Source organism: Bombina bombina, chromosome 2 (genome assembly GCF_027579735.1).
Source record: "Bombina bombina isolate aBomBom1 chromosome 2, aBomBom1.pri, whole genome shotgun sequence".
NCBI lineage: Eukaryota > Metazoa > Chordata > Amphibia > Anura > Bombinatoridae > Bombina > Bombina bombina.
Window position 1 is genome coordinate 154,811,700 of NC_069500.1, and position 15,541 is coordinate 154,827,240.

The window sequence follows — 15,541 nt, forward strand, 5'->3', positions numbered from 1 at the left end:
CTACCTACACTTATTAACCCCTAATCTGCCGCCCCCAATGTCGCAGCCACCTACATAAATTTATTAACCCCTAATCTGCCACCCCCAATGTCGCCGTCGCCGCCACTATACTAAAGTTATTAACCCCTAAACCTCTGGCCTCCCACATCACTAACACTAAATAAATATATTAACCCCTAACGTAACCCTAAGCCTAACCCTAACACCCCCTAACTTTAACATAATTAAAATAATTCTAAATAAAACTTACTATTAATAACTAAATAATTCCTATTTAAACATAAATACTTACTTACCTGTAAAATAAACCCTAAGCTAGCTACAATATAACTAATAGTTACATTGTAGTTAGCTTAGGTGTTTATTTTATTTCACAGGTAAGTTTGTATTTATTTTAACTAGGTAGACTAGTTAGTAAATAGTTATTAACTATTTACTAACTACCTAGTTAAAATAAATTCAAATTTACCTGTAAAATAAAACCAAACTTGAGTTACACTAACACTTAACATTACAATAAAATTAAATAAATAAAATTAATAAAATACAATTATCTAGATTACAACCCCCCCCACTAAATTACACAAAATAAAAAAAGAAATTATCAAAAATAAAAACAAATTACTCCTAAACGAATAGCCCTATCAAAATAACCCCCCCCCCCCAAAATAAAAAAACCCCTAGCCTACACTAAACTTCCAATCGCCCTTAAAAAACTTTTGTGGGGCATTGCCCCAAAGAAATCATCTCTTTTACCTGTTAAAAAAAATACAAACCCACCACTCACACAACCAAACCCCCCAAATAAAAACCTATCTAAATAAACCTAAGCAACCATTGCCCTGAAAAGGGCATTTGGATGGGCATTGCCCTTAAAATGGCATTTTGCTCTTTTACTGCCCAAACCCTAATCTAAAAATAAAACCCACAAAAAAAACCTTAAAAAACCTAACACTAACCCCCGACGATCCACTTACAGTTTTGGAAGACCGGACATCCATTCTCATCCAGCCGGCGAAGTCCTCATCCAAGTGGACAGAAGTCCTCATCGAAGCGGCCAGAAGTCTTCATCCAGACAGCATCTTCTATATTCATCCATCCGGTGCGGAGCGGGTCCATCTTCAAGACATCCGGCGAAGAGCATCCTCTTCCTCCGATGGTCAAAGAAGAATGAAGTTTCCCTTTAAGGTACGTCATCCAAGATGGCATCCCTTACATTCCGATTAGCTGATAGAATTCTATCAGCCAATAGGAATTAAAGGGTAAAAAATCCTATTGGCTGATCCAGTCAGCCAATAGGATTGAGCTTTAATCCTATTGGCTGATCCAATCCTATTGGCTGATTGGATCAGCCAATAGGATGAAAGCTCAATTATTGGCTGATTGCAACAGCCAATAGGATTTTTTAACCTTTCATTTCTTTTTTTATTTTGTGTAATTTAATTTCTTTTTTTATTTTGTGTAATTTAGTGTTTTTTTTTAAATTTATATAACTGTATTTTATAAATTTAATTTATTTAATTTTATTGTAATGTTAGGTTTTATTTTACAGGTAAGTTTGTATTTATTTTAATTAGGTAGTTATGAAATAGTTAATAACTATTTATTAACTAGTCTACCTAGTTAAAATAAATACAAACTTACCTGTGAAATAAAAATAAAACCTAAAATAGCTACAATGTAACTATTAGTTATATTGTAGCTAGCTTATGGTTTATTTTATAGGTAAGTATGTATTTAGTTTTAAATAGAAATTATTTAGGTAATAATAGTAAGTTTTATTTAGATTTATTTTAATTATTTTTAAGTTAGGGTGTGTTAGGGTTAGGCTAAGGTTTAGGGGTTAATAGGTTTATTATAGCGGCAGTGTGGGCGGACGGCAGATTAGGGGTTAATAATATTTAAATAGTGTTTTGCAATGCGGGAGGGCGGCAGTTAGGGGTTAATAGGTCATTTATGGGTGTTAGTGTACTTTGTGACAGTTTAGTTATGAGTTTTATGCTACAGCTTTGTAACATAAAATTTATAACTACTGACTTTAGATGGCCGTACAGATCTTGTCATTTTAGCCTGTACCGCTCACTTTTTGGCCTCACAGCTAAACTCGTAATACCGGCGCTATGAAAGTCCCATTAAAAAAGTGCGGTACTGATGTTGCGTGACGGCCAAAAAAGTGTGCGGTACAGCTATTCTGACAAGACTTGTAATAGCAGCGGTAGGGAAAAAGCATCGCTAAGGGCCATAACGATGCATTTTGAGTCATAACGCAAAACTCGTAATCTAGCTGATTGTTTGCCAGAGCTTTAAAATATTTAAAACAGTTTTTTTTCAAATCTTGTGATTCTTTTATTAAAGGAACATTGTACACTAGATTTTTATTTGCATAAATGTTTTGTAAGTGATCCATCTAATTTTTTTTTAATAAAATGTATAGTTTTGCTTATTTTTTATAACATTGTGCTGACTCCTAACCAAACCCCAAAATATTGATGTAGACCCATGTCTACAATTGTGTGCTGCTATTATTTGTGTATCCTGTCTTTTCATATGTTCTTTATGCTTTCCCAGCCCCTTTGACTGGATGTCCCAGCCTAACCTCATCAACAGTGCTAAACTTCTAAGTAAGTTTTTAAAAGGTTTTATACTGGATGTTTAGATCAGTATCTGTGCATATTCATCTTTGCAGTAGTGTCTATTACATACAGTTAAATGAAAATTGGTTTACACTGTCCCTTTAACAAGCAAAGGCTCAGTACACTACTATTCATTAGATATTTGTGTAGTAGGGGTACACAATACAATGTAGTAATCTAAAATAAAACGTTTACATTTTGCTTTTAAAATAACATTTTATATTCTAGATTTTTTTGTTTGTTCATTATATTTACACTATTTTAATATAAATTACACAATAACCAGGGGTTCACATAATATTGGTGCATTTTACGAATATTTCACATAGTAATGTACTTTATTTTGACAGATTTCTTCTATATATGTTTTTATGGGAATATATGTACATATGACCTAAAGGTAGGAAATTCGGACTGCATTTCTGTGTTTAGAGAGACAATAGAACAGTTCCACTCTACACGTTCAGCTAGCTAACAATATTGCAGCCTAGATATAAACAGAACCAATATGTCTCCAGTGACTTATGGCAAAAGGAATACACCAGCAACAATATTGCAGGGGAGGAAAACATCTGTTTACCCCTTGGATGCCTCACATCTCAACCCTAACCATAAAATTACCCTAAGAGTTAAAGTGGTCAACTCTACTGTATCAAGATGGGTGGCCAGCAGCATTTCATTGGCAGCAAGAGCTTCATAAATGTGGTATCACAATTGATGTGATAGACATTTGGACTGTTAAATTAATGCCACATATTTCTTAAAAAATCTCTTACAGTGGCCCTTAACTAATTCAACCATTTCTACATTGGCTTGTGGGACCTTATGGGAACTAGAATTAAATGTTCATTTCTGTGAGGATGGCAGTTTGACAAATTGTAGCTTTAATTTGCTCATTTTGCTTGAAGCAAACTAATAATTAAATGTAAAATTTATTTCCCATTAATGTGTTGGCAAAGACCTGTTTTACTTGCTGTTTACAAATAACGTCTTTATCTTATTTTGTTATTGGAAGTAGCTGATTTTGCCTGTATGACATTTTAATAGAGCATTATTGGCAAAAAATGTGTTGTGTAAACAAATGGCAGCAGCAGAAAACAACCACACCGTGGGAGCAGGAATAACAGAGCCTAGCCCATCTGAAAGGGTGTTTCTGCAAGAGCTTTGGATGTAATGAACTCTTACAAACATATCTGCTTGACCCTTCAGAATCAAACAGACGATTGACAGTTTTATAAATGTGGACGAAGGGGCCTAGTTATCAAGCCGTCAACCTCACATATGCTGGAATTCCGCAGCGTATTTGTGGGAGGCTGATTCGCCTTAGTTATCAAAGGCTCGAGACCGGCTAAAGTAGAATTTAGTGACGTAAGCTTCGATCCGCCGGACTCAGTCCGACACTGATCGATTCTTACGTCACTCCAGATGTTCCGCACACAAGTGCGGCACAATCTCACTACTTTTGCTAGTTATCAAATGACTAGCAGGTACGCTCGGCACTTTTACGGCCCAGCGTACCTGGTTTTCAAACCGCCACCCCTGGAGGCGGCGGATCCCATAGGAATCAATGGGAGTCTGACCATAGCGAAAGTACAAGTTCGCTGCTGACAGACATCCCATTGATTCCTATGGGAGCTGTCTGCACCTAACACCCTAACATGTACCCCGAGTCTAAACACCCCTAATCTGCCCCCCCCTACACCGCCGCAACTAAATAAAGTTATTACCCCCTAAACCGCCGCTCCCGGAGCCCACCGCAAGCTACTCTATACATATTAACCCCTAAACCGCCACTCCCGGAGCCCACCGCAACTATAATAAATGTATTAACCCCTAAACCGCCGCTCCCTGAACCCGTCGCCACCTATAATAAATTTATTAACCCCTAATCTGCCCCCCCCTACACCGTCGCCACCTATAATAAATGTATTAACCCCTATCCTGCCCCCCACTACGCCGCCGCCACTGTAATAAAATTATTAACCCCTAAACCTAAGTCTAACACTAACCCTAATGCCCCCTAACTTAAATATTAATTAAATAAATCTAAATAATATTTTTATTATTAACTAAATTAATCCTATTTAAAACTAAATACTTACCTTTAAAATAAACCCTAATATAGCTACAATATAAATAATAATTATATTCTAGCTATCTTAGGATTTATTTTTATTTTACAGGCAACTTACAATTTATTTTAACTAGTTAGAATAGTTATTAAATAGTTATTAACTATCTAATAACTACCTAGCTAAAAGAAATACAAAATTACCTGTAAAATAAATCCTAACCTAAGTTACTATTAAACCTAATACTACACTATCATTAAATTAATTAAATAAACTACCTACAAATAACTACAATTAAATACAATTACATAAACTAACTAAAGTACAAAAAATAAAAAAAGCTAAGTTACAAAAAATAAAAAAATAAATTACAAACATTTTATAAATATTACAACAATTTTAAGCTACTTACACCTAATCAAACCCCCCCAAAATAAAAAAATGCCCTACCCTATTCTAAATTAAATAAAGTTCAAAGCTCTTTTACCTTACCAGCCCTTAAAAGGGCCATTTGTGGGGGCATGCCCCAAAAAGTTCAGCTCTTTTGCCTGTAAAAGAAAAATACAACCCCCCCAACATTAAAACCCACCACCCACATACCTCTAATCTAACCCAAACCCCCCTTACAAAAACCTAACACTAATCCCCTGAAGATCATCCTACCTTGTCTTCACTCAGCCGAGCAGCGATGGAACCGAAGTGGACATCCGGAGCGGAAGAAGTTAATCCTCCAAGCGGCGCTGAAGAAATCTTCCATCCGATGAAGTCATCATCCAGGCAGCGCTGAAGAAGTCTTCGATCCGGCCGATGTCATCTTCCAAGAGGCGCTGAAGAGGTCTTCTATCCGGGCGATGTCATCTTCCAAGCCGGGTCTTGAATCTTCCTCCCGCCGACGCGGAACCTCCTTCTTCACCGACGGACTACGACGAATGAAGGCTCCTTTAAGGGACGTCATCCAAGATGGCGTCCCCTCAATTCCGATTGGCTGATAGGATTCTATCAGCCAATCGGAATTAAGGTAGGAAAAATCTGATTGGCTGATGGAATCAGCCAATCAGATTGAGCTCGCATTCTATTGGCTGATCGGAACAGCCAATAGAATGCAAGCTCAATCTGACTTCATCGGATAGAAGATTTCTTCAGCGCCGCTTGGAGGATTAACTTCTTCCGCTCCGGATGTCCACTTCGGTTCCATCGCTGCTCGGCTGAGTGAAGACAAGGTAGGATGATCTTCAGGGGATTAGTGTTAGGTTTTTGTAAGGGGGGTTTGGGTTAGATTAGGGGTATGTGGGTGGTGGGTTTTAATGTTGGGGGGGGTTATATTTTTCTTTTACAGGCAAAAGAGCTGAACTTTTTGGGGCATGCCCCCACAAATGGCCCTTTTAAAGGCTGGTAAGGTAAAAGAGCTTTGAACTTTATTTAATTTAGAATAGGGTAGGGCATTTTTTTATTTTGGGGGGGTTTGTTATTTTATTAGGGGGCTTAGATTAGGTGTAAGTAGCTTAAAATTGTTGTAATATTTATAAAATGTTTGTAACTTATTTTTTTATTTTTTGTAACTTAGCTTTTTTTATTTTTTGTACTTTAGTTAGTTTATGTAATTGTATTTAATTGTAGTTATTTGTAGGTAGTTTATTTAATTAATTTAATGATAGTGTAGTATTAGGTTTAATTGTAACTTAGGTTAGGATTTATTTTACAGGTAATTTTGCATTTCTTTTAGCTAGGTAGTTATTAAATAGTTAATAACTATTTAATAACTATTCTAACTAGCTAAAATAAATACAAAGTTACCTGTAAAATAAATATAAATCCTAAGATAGCTACAATAAAATTATTATTTATATTGTAGCTATATTAGGGTTTATTTTACAGGTAAGTATTTAGTTTTAAATAGGAATAATTTATTAAAGTATAGTGTAGTGTTAGGTGTAATTGTAACTTAGGTTAGGATTTATTTTACAGGTAAATTTCAGTTTATTTTAGCTAGGTAAGCTATTAAATAGTTAATAACTATTTAATAGCTATTGTACCTAGTTAAAATAAATTGAAAGTTGCCTGTAAAATAAATATAAATCCTAAGATAGCTACAATATAATTATTAATTACATTGTAGCTATATTAGGGTTTATTTTAAAGGTAAGTATTTAGTTTTAAATAGGATTAATTTAATTAATAATAAAAATATTATTTAGATTTATTTAATTAATATTTAAGTTAGGGGGGCGTTAGGGTTAGTGTTAGACTTAGGTTTAGGGGTTAATAATTTTATTTCAGTGGCGGCGGTGTAGTGGGGGGCAGGATAGGGGTTAATAAATTTATTATAGGTGACGACGGTGTAGGGGGGGCAGGATAGGGGTTAATAGGTTTAATATAGGTTGCGGCGGGTTCAGGGAGCGGCGGCTTAGGGGTTAAACTATTTATTTAGTTGTGGCGAGGTGCGGGATCAGCAGGATAGGGGTTAATAATTTTATTATAGAGGGCGACGGTATAGGGGGGGCAGGATAGGGGTTACTAGGTATACTGTAGGTGGCAGCGGTGTCCGGGAGCGGCGGTTTAGGGGTTAATACATTTATCAGGTTTAGGGGTTAGTAACTTTATTTAGTTACGGGAGGCTCCGGGGGCACCGGTATAGGGATAGAACAGTGTAGTTTAGTGTGAGTGCTTAGTGACAGGCTAGCAATAAAGCTGTGAAAAAGTCGAAGAGCAGCGAGTTCGGATGAGTGATAACTCTCACAGTCCGCTGCTCATCGCCCCGCGGCTTTTTGACAGCTTTATTTGATAACTTAGGCGAAAGTATTCAAGGTCCGCGGCGGCGAAGGTAGGCGAGCTTAGGCGGGCGTATTGGGCCGGCGAAGGCAGAAAAGTAGACGGCTTGATAACTACCCCCCTATGTGTCATTTATTTAATAAAAATAACATTCAAAATTTACTAAAGTTATTTCTGTTTGTAAAATATTACAACAAATTAGACATAAAACACACACTTGCTAAATCATTATTGTATTTAATATAATATCAAAATCCTATGTAAGAAAATTAAAACAGAATAATTTAAGCCAATATTCTCTTATCCTGTTTCATTGTGCAAACAAGGAAATTGATTCTGCCAGTAAGCGTAGATGAAAAGGAACTCCCTGCAGTCTGAGAGCAGTGAATTGCTGCCGCTGGCGGTCCAACCTTGCACAATTTTAATGGAAAGATTACACACAGATCTAAGGCAGAATGAAAAACTCAGTTGTAGGTAATGTGATAATACTTCAAAACCAGTTGAAATCAAAAAGCATTGAAGAGAAAATTCTAGTGCCTTATTTTATATATAAATTATTTCCCCTTCCTTTATACTATATGTGTACTTATCCCTTTGCTTGTGTTCTCTTTGCATAATATATATATATATAGGCCAACGATTTAAATCATTGTATACTGATGTACTGATCCTTATAATCTTTTAAAATCAAATCTGTTTAATCTGGGCTTCATGATCAGATTAATTTATTTTTTCATTTTTTTTACTTTTTAATTTTTTTTCAACACAATGCAATATATGAAAGCGTAATATAATGAATAATTATAAACAATTCATAAAAATGTTATTTTAATGATAGGGTTATTACAAAAAATAAACGACAAGATGCCTTATTTATCAAAATTAAAGACAACCATATAGTGCAGTCTGAGTTACACGCTAAAGAAATCTCTAAAGTGTAATTTAACAAAATGTTACATTTTTTTAAAAAGTCAAAGAGAAACACAAATTGAGTAAGTACCTAAATGTTTTTACAATGCTAAATAAATGGTCATGATAAAGAAGAAAAATAGGATCCATTTTTGTATACACATAATGGTGTGCAGTCAGTGGAAAAAAAATGTATTAATTAATATTTACTACCACCTTGACCCCATAGTGGGTGTCCTTTTATGGTGCCACTATCATAATTGAGCTTTCTACACTATAACCTTATCAGCATTCAGAAAAGGTGCCTTGTAAAAGGCAGAAAAGTGTATAAAGCACAAGTTATATTTCTATATGAACTAAACAGTAAGTACCTGAATTCAAATAGTATTATAGGAGTAGATGTATTGGTGGGAAAAAAATGGTTAATAATGACTTTTCTGAGTAATGGTTGCATAACATATTGGTGCTTTATAAATAAAAAGTTCACACATTTCTGGTCATGAAACAAATTAATCAGAAAAGGAACAGTGGGCTGACCTTGAATATTAAAGCAACATGTGTAAAATAAAATGTTCTAGAATTTAAGAAAAGGTGATTTCTATAGAAAATAAACCATACTTTTTGTTCTGGTTATGATGCTCAACTATTATTTGCAACCAATCAATGTTTGAGCAATGTCACGCTTGTATGACAGCAAGCTCACCTTTTTCATGATTGATCCATTGATATGAATATATTTATCATTAATACAGATGTCCGTATAGTGCTTTTCAAATAGGAAGGTACAAGGGATCATTAGACAGATGAAGATTACATATGTAGGACACCACTAGAAGCTTTAATGAATAGTGATGATGTACCTGAGTGTTTCTGGTTAAACAGTGACTCAGTCTTATTTTATACCCATTGGTCTGTCACATTTTAAAAACAACTCACAAGGACCACAGTCATTCTGAGGCTTGGCATGCCAAAGTACTCAAAAACCTTTTAAGACAATTAGTGAAATATGGATGCCTCTTATCAACACCGGGAGAGTGGCAATGTCTATATTATATATTTATATATGCCAGCAAATGGAGTTGCTAAGGCAATACTGTAAACACCCAGATTTTACTTTACTAACCTCATGCAATTCCTGGTGACATTCAAGTCATGCAATACTTCTTTAGACTCCTGCTAATGATAAACTTGATGGGTATAATTTAGTACTACAGACTGATCACTAATTTGATAAAGTTCACATTATCAGCGACTGTGATAAATAATAATAATTTTTATAATAAATACAGGTGTACAAGTGTGTTTCAAATTAAACAAGTCCCAGGGAATAATCAGAAGATCATTTTATTTATGTTTGGATACATTTTATTAAAATTGATTCTAAGGGGACGATTTATCAAGCTCCTTATAGAGCTTGATGCCCCTTGTTTCCTGATAGCCGTCAGTTCACAAGAACTGCTGGTGCAATGATAAATGCCGACAGCGTTAGCGGGCAATATGGCAGTGTTGAGCTCCATACCGCACACAAATACCAGTGCTGCTTTGAGCTGGTTTTATGTGCTCGTGCACGATTTCCCCATAGACATCAATGGGGAGAGAAGGCTAAAAAAAAGCCTAACACCTGCAATAAAGGAGCGTAAAGCTCCGTAATGCAGCCCCATTGATTCCTTTGGGGAAAGAAAATGTACGTTTACACCTAACACCCTAACATAAACCCAGAGTCTAAACACCCCTAATCTGCCACCCTGGACATCGCCGACACCTACCTACACTTACTAACCACTAATCTGCCGTCCCCCAACATCGCTGCCACCTACATTACACTTATTAACCCCTAATCTGTCGCCCCCAATGTCGCCGCCACTTACCTAATTTATTAACCCCTAATCTGCCGCTCCCAATGTCGCCGCCACCTACCTACACTTATTAACCCCTAATCTGCTGCCCCCAATGTCGCCACCACCTACCTAATTTATTAACCCCTAATCTGCTGCTCCCAATGTCGCCGCCACCTACCTACACTTATTAACCCCTAATCTGCTGCCCCCAATGTCGCCGCCACCTACCTACACTTATTAACTCCTAATCTGCTGCCCCCAACGTCGCCGCCACTATACTAAAGTTATTAACCTCTAAACCTAACCCTAAGTCTAACCCTAACCCTAACCCTAACGTAACCCTAACCCTAACACCCACTAACTTTAACATAATTAAAATAAATCTTCAAGACATCCGCGTCGGATGTCTTGAAGATGGAGCTGCTCCATGTTGGAAGGATGAAGATAGAAGATGCCGTCTGGATGAAAACTTCTGCCCTTCTGGAGGACCACTTCTTGCCGCTTGGATGAAGACTTCTCCCAGCTTCGTTGAGGACTTCTGCCCGCTTGGATGAAGACTTCTCCCAGCTGGATGAGGATGGATGTCCGGTCTTAAAAAACTGTAAGTGGATCTTCGGGGGTTAGTGTTAGGTTTTTTTAAGGGTTTATTGGGTGGGTTTTATTTTTAGCTTAGGGTTTGGGCAATGGAAAAGAGCTAAATGCCCTTTTAAGGGCAATGCCCATCCAAATGCCCTTTTCAAGGCAATGGGGAGATTAGGTTTTTTAGATAGGATTTTATTTGGGGGGTTTGGTTGTGTGGGTGGTGGGTTTTACTGTTGCGGGGTTGTTTGTATTTTTTTTTTTTTTAACAGGAAAAAGAGCTGATTTCTTTGGGGCAATTCCCTGCAAAAGGCCCTTTTAAGGGCTATTGGCAATTTAATTTAGGCAAGGTTTTTTTTTTAATTGGGGGGGGGGGGGCTTTTTTGATAGGGCTTTTAGATTAGGTGTAATTAGTTTAAATATTTGATAATTACTTTTTTATTTTGTGTAATTTAGTGTTTATTTTTTTGTAATTTAGTTAATTGTAGTGTAATGTTAGGTGTTAGAGTGTAAGACAGGTTAGGTTTTATTTTACAGGTAATTTTTTATTTATTTTAACTAGGTAGTTAGTAAATAGTTAATAACTATTTACTAACTAGTCTACCTAGTTAAAATAAATACAAACTTGCCTGTGAAATAAAAATAAAACCTAAGCTAGCTACAATGTAACTATTAGTTATATTGTAGCTAGCTTAGGGTTTATTTTATAGGTAAGTATTTAGTTTTAAATAGGAATTATTTAGTTAATGATAGTAATTTTTATTTAGATTTATTTTAATTATATTAAAGTTACAGGTGTTAGGGTTAGACTTAGGGTTAGGTTTAGGGGTTAATAACTTTAGTATAGTGGCGGCGGTGACGTTGGGGGCGGCAGATTAGGGGTTAATAATATTTAACTAGTGTTTGCGATGCGGGAGTGCGGCAGTTTAGGGTTTAATATGTTTATTATAGTGGTGGCGATGTCCGGAGCGGCAGACTAGGGGTTAATAATTTTATTATAGTGTTTGCGATGCGGGAGGGCCTCGGTTTAGGGGTTAATAGGTAGTTTATGGGTATTAGTGTACTTTGTAACACTTTAGTTATGAGTTTTATGCTACAGATTTCTAACGTAAAACCCATAACTACTGACTTTAGATAGCGGTACAAATCTTGACAGTATAGGCTGTACCGCTCACTTTTTGGCCTCCCAGGCAAAACTCGTAATACTGGCGCTATGGAAGTCCCATTGAAAAAGGACTTTTTGAAAGGTGCGGTAGTTACTTTGCATTACGGCCAAAAAAGTGTGCGGTACAGCTATTCTGACAAGACTCTTAATAGCAGAGGTAGTGAAAAAGCAGCGTTATGAGGCTGTGTCACTCATAACGCAAAACTCGTAATCTAGCCGTTGGTATTCTTTGTAGAAAACCACACTTGGGTAGGCAAATGAGTAGCAATGAATTACTGAAAGCTAATTGCCTCTTTTTGTAATTGGTTCACCAGATATGTTTAGCATCAAAATACTAAAGTAAGTAAGCAACTTTAGCATCTAGATCTGAATTCAGATTTAATTGTAACTCTGAGATATAGTTGCTAAAGTCTTCTTTTCAATAATTAATGGGCCACTTCCACATAATTACTAAATATTCTATCCTACATCTTTCACACCCCACACAACAAAATGCAATGCAAATGAAAAAGAAGTCAGTATTTATACTAGTGGGTCATTTGATACAGTTATTTTACACTAAGGAAACTTTAATAACTTTCAGCTTTAGTACTTTTTTATTCTTTCATTTTGCTGCACTGGGAAATGGATGAATAAATTCCTTTGAGGCATTTTTTAAAAAAAAATAACTGTTAAAGAAACCTTCCAGCTACAGAACAGTTTTACTTACTTTGTCATAGTGATTTATGTAGTGGAAAAAAATATACCACTGTTGGGTTATCTGCTTGCCTTATACAGTATGTTATTTGCTTTAATATGGATTATAAAAACAACAAAGAATTTGTATTTTTCAGGCTAAAACTGTTTTGATTATTGATAGAAAAATTCAAACATTTTTAGAATTAACACTTTAGTTCAGAAATTGGATATTTAATTGTGTTTTTTCTTGCAGATTTTTTTTTGGAGAACTATAAAAGGACAATACTATTGCTGTGAAAAGTTGGAAAGCAGCAATAATTATAAATAATACAATGCATGATAAAAACTAACAAAGGCTCATCTTGCTTTAGGCAGCTGGGAAATCGATAGAAAAGATGGTGCATGACAACTTATTTGAACTTTTTATTGCTTTAAATGTCCCAACATATTATTTTAAATAAACTTTCCCAAAATATAACTGAAGTAAAAAATGCATTTTTATACCTGATAGTAATCTTGGTGTGCAAATACCATGCCTTGGTTCATTCACAGGATCATACACAAAGTATGTTTAAATAATTTTACATCACAATAGGAAAATGAAAAAAACGAAAAAAAGAATTACGAACACCTGGTGGATTATTTTATTTCCCACCAGTTAACATTGATGTGTCCTCACATAAGCAGAAATTTCCAAAAATCTTTCAAGATTTAATCCCAAATCCATTCATGTAGCTAAAGGGAAGTGTTTAGGGATTACTTCTCAATGCTCACCAACAAGCACCTGAAATCATCCAGGTGTGACCCCTTCGGTTTATCAGTCTGCCTGTAATAATGCATATTGAATTATTGAATAATATTGAATAATAATGGATGTGGCTACACTTATGCTGAAACTCATATGACGCTATGAAGGGTTATCATAGTAACACCTTGCCTACACTAGACGGGCATTGAACTGATATCCACCCCCTACCCTGACAAAGTCATGTTGTGATGACAAAAAACCTTATGGGTGAGGATTGGGCAGCCAGACCAGTGCATGGGGGAGGGGGGTCATTTAGTTGTGTAAATGAAAGGGATATTAAATAGTATGCTATTGTAATATAAAATGTTTAATTATGTGTATTTAAAAAACGACAAAAACTTTTTTTCATTTTGTCCCATTTTCCTGTAACGTAACTCTGAAAATTGTTGATTTTTAAATTCCTCCGAGTTTTCATAAAGTAATGTGTAATGTTTAAACTTAAGTTTTCCCCTTAACTGTCTCTCCTGCTTAGGACAATTAGGGACAGATTTAAAGCAGGCAATACAAATGCTTATCTAACAGGGTTTCCACACAGCCTTGTTTGCACAGTCTTTTTTATTGCCTGTTTTAAACATATTCCAATGCAGGACAAACAATTTTAAACATGGTGGTGCCCATAACTATATAGAATCTAAAGTACTAAGGGAGGAGCTATATAGACAGCTCTGCTGTGGGTGCTCTCTTTGCCACTTCCTGTAGGGAAGGAGAATATCCCACAAGTAAGGATGAATCCGTGGACTCGATACATCTTACAAGAGAAAACATAATTTATGCTTACCTGATAAATTTATTTCTCTTGTGATGTATCGAGTCCACGGATTCATCCTTACTTGTGGGATATTCTCCTTCCCTACAGAAAGTGGCAAAGAGAGCACCCACGGCAGAGCTGTCTATATAGCTCCTCCCTTAGCTCCACCCCCCAGTCATTCGACCGAAGGCTAGGAAGAAAAAGTAGAAACTATAGGGTGCAGTGGTGACTGAAAGTTTTAAAATAAAAATACATATGACTGTCTTAAAAAAAAACAGGGCGGGCCGTGGACTCGATACATCACAAGAGAAATAAATTTATCAGGTAAGCATAAATTATGTTTTCTCTTGTAAGATGTATCAAGTCCACGGATTCATCCTTACTTGTGGGATACCAATACCAAAGCTTTAGGACACGGATGAAGGGAGGGACAAGACAGGGACCCTAAACGGAAGGCACCACTGCTTGTAGAACCTTTCTCCCAAAAATAGCCTCCGAAGAAGCAAAAGTATTGAATTTGTAAAATTTTGAAAAAGTATGAAGCGAAGACCAAGTCGCCGCCTTACAAATCTGTTCAACAGAAGCCTCATTTTTAAAAGCCCATGTGGAAGCCACAGCTCTAGTAGAATGAGCAGTAATTATTTCAGGAGGCTGCTGTCCAGCAGTCTCATAGGCCAAACGGATGATGCTTTTCAGCCAAAAGGAAAGAGAGGTAGCCGTAGCCCTTTGACCTCTCCGTTTACCAGAATAAACAACAAACAATGAAGATGTTTGACGGAAATCTTTAGTTGCTTGTAAGTAAAACTTTAAAGCACGAACCACATCAATATTGTGTAACAGATGTTCCTTCTTTGATGAAGGATTAGGACACAAAGAAGGAACAACAATCTCTTGATTGATATTCTTATTAGAAACAACCTTAGGAAGAAACCCAGGTTTAGTACGCAAAACCACCTTATCTGCATGGAAAACAAGGTAAGGGGAATCACATTGTAAAGCAGATAGCTCAGAAACTCTTCGAACCGAAGAGATAGCTACTAAAAACAAAACTTTCCAAGATAGAAGCTTAATATCTATGGAATGCATAGGTTCAAATGGAACCCCTTGAAGAACTTTAAGGACTAAGTTTAGGCTCCAAGGCGGAGCAACAGGCTTAAATACAGGCTTAATTCTGACCAATGCCTGACTAAATGCTTGAACATCTGGGACATCTGCCAGACGTTTGCGTAGTAGAATAGACAAAGCAGATATTTGCCCTTTAAGGGAACTAGCTGATATTCCCTTCTCCAAATGAATAAACAAAAACGTTTTTACTAACAGTGTCACCAGTAACTAATAAGCC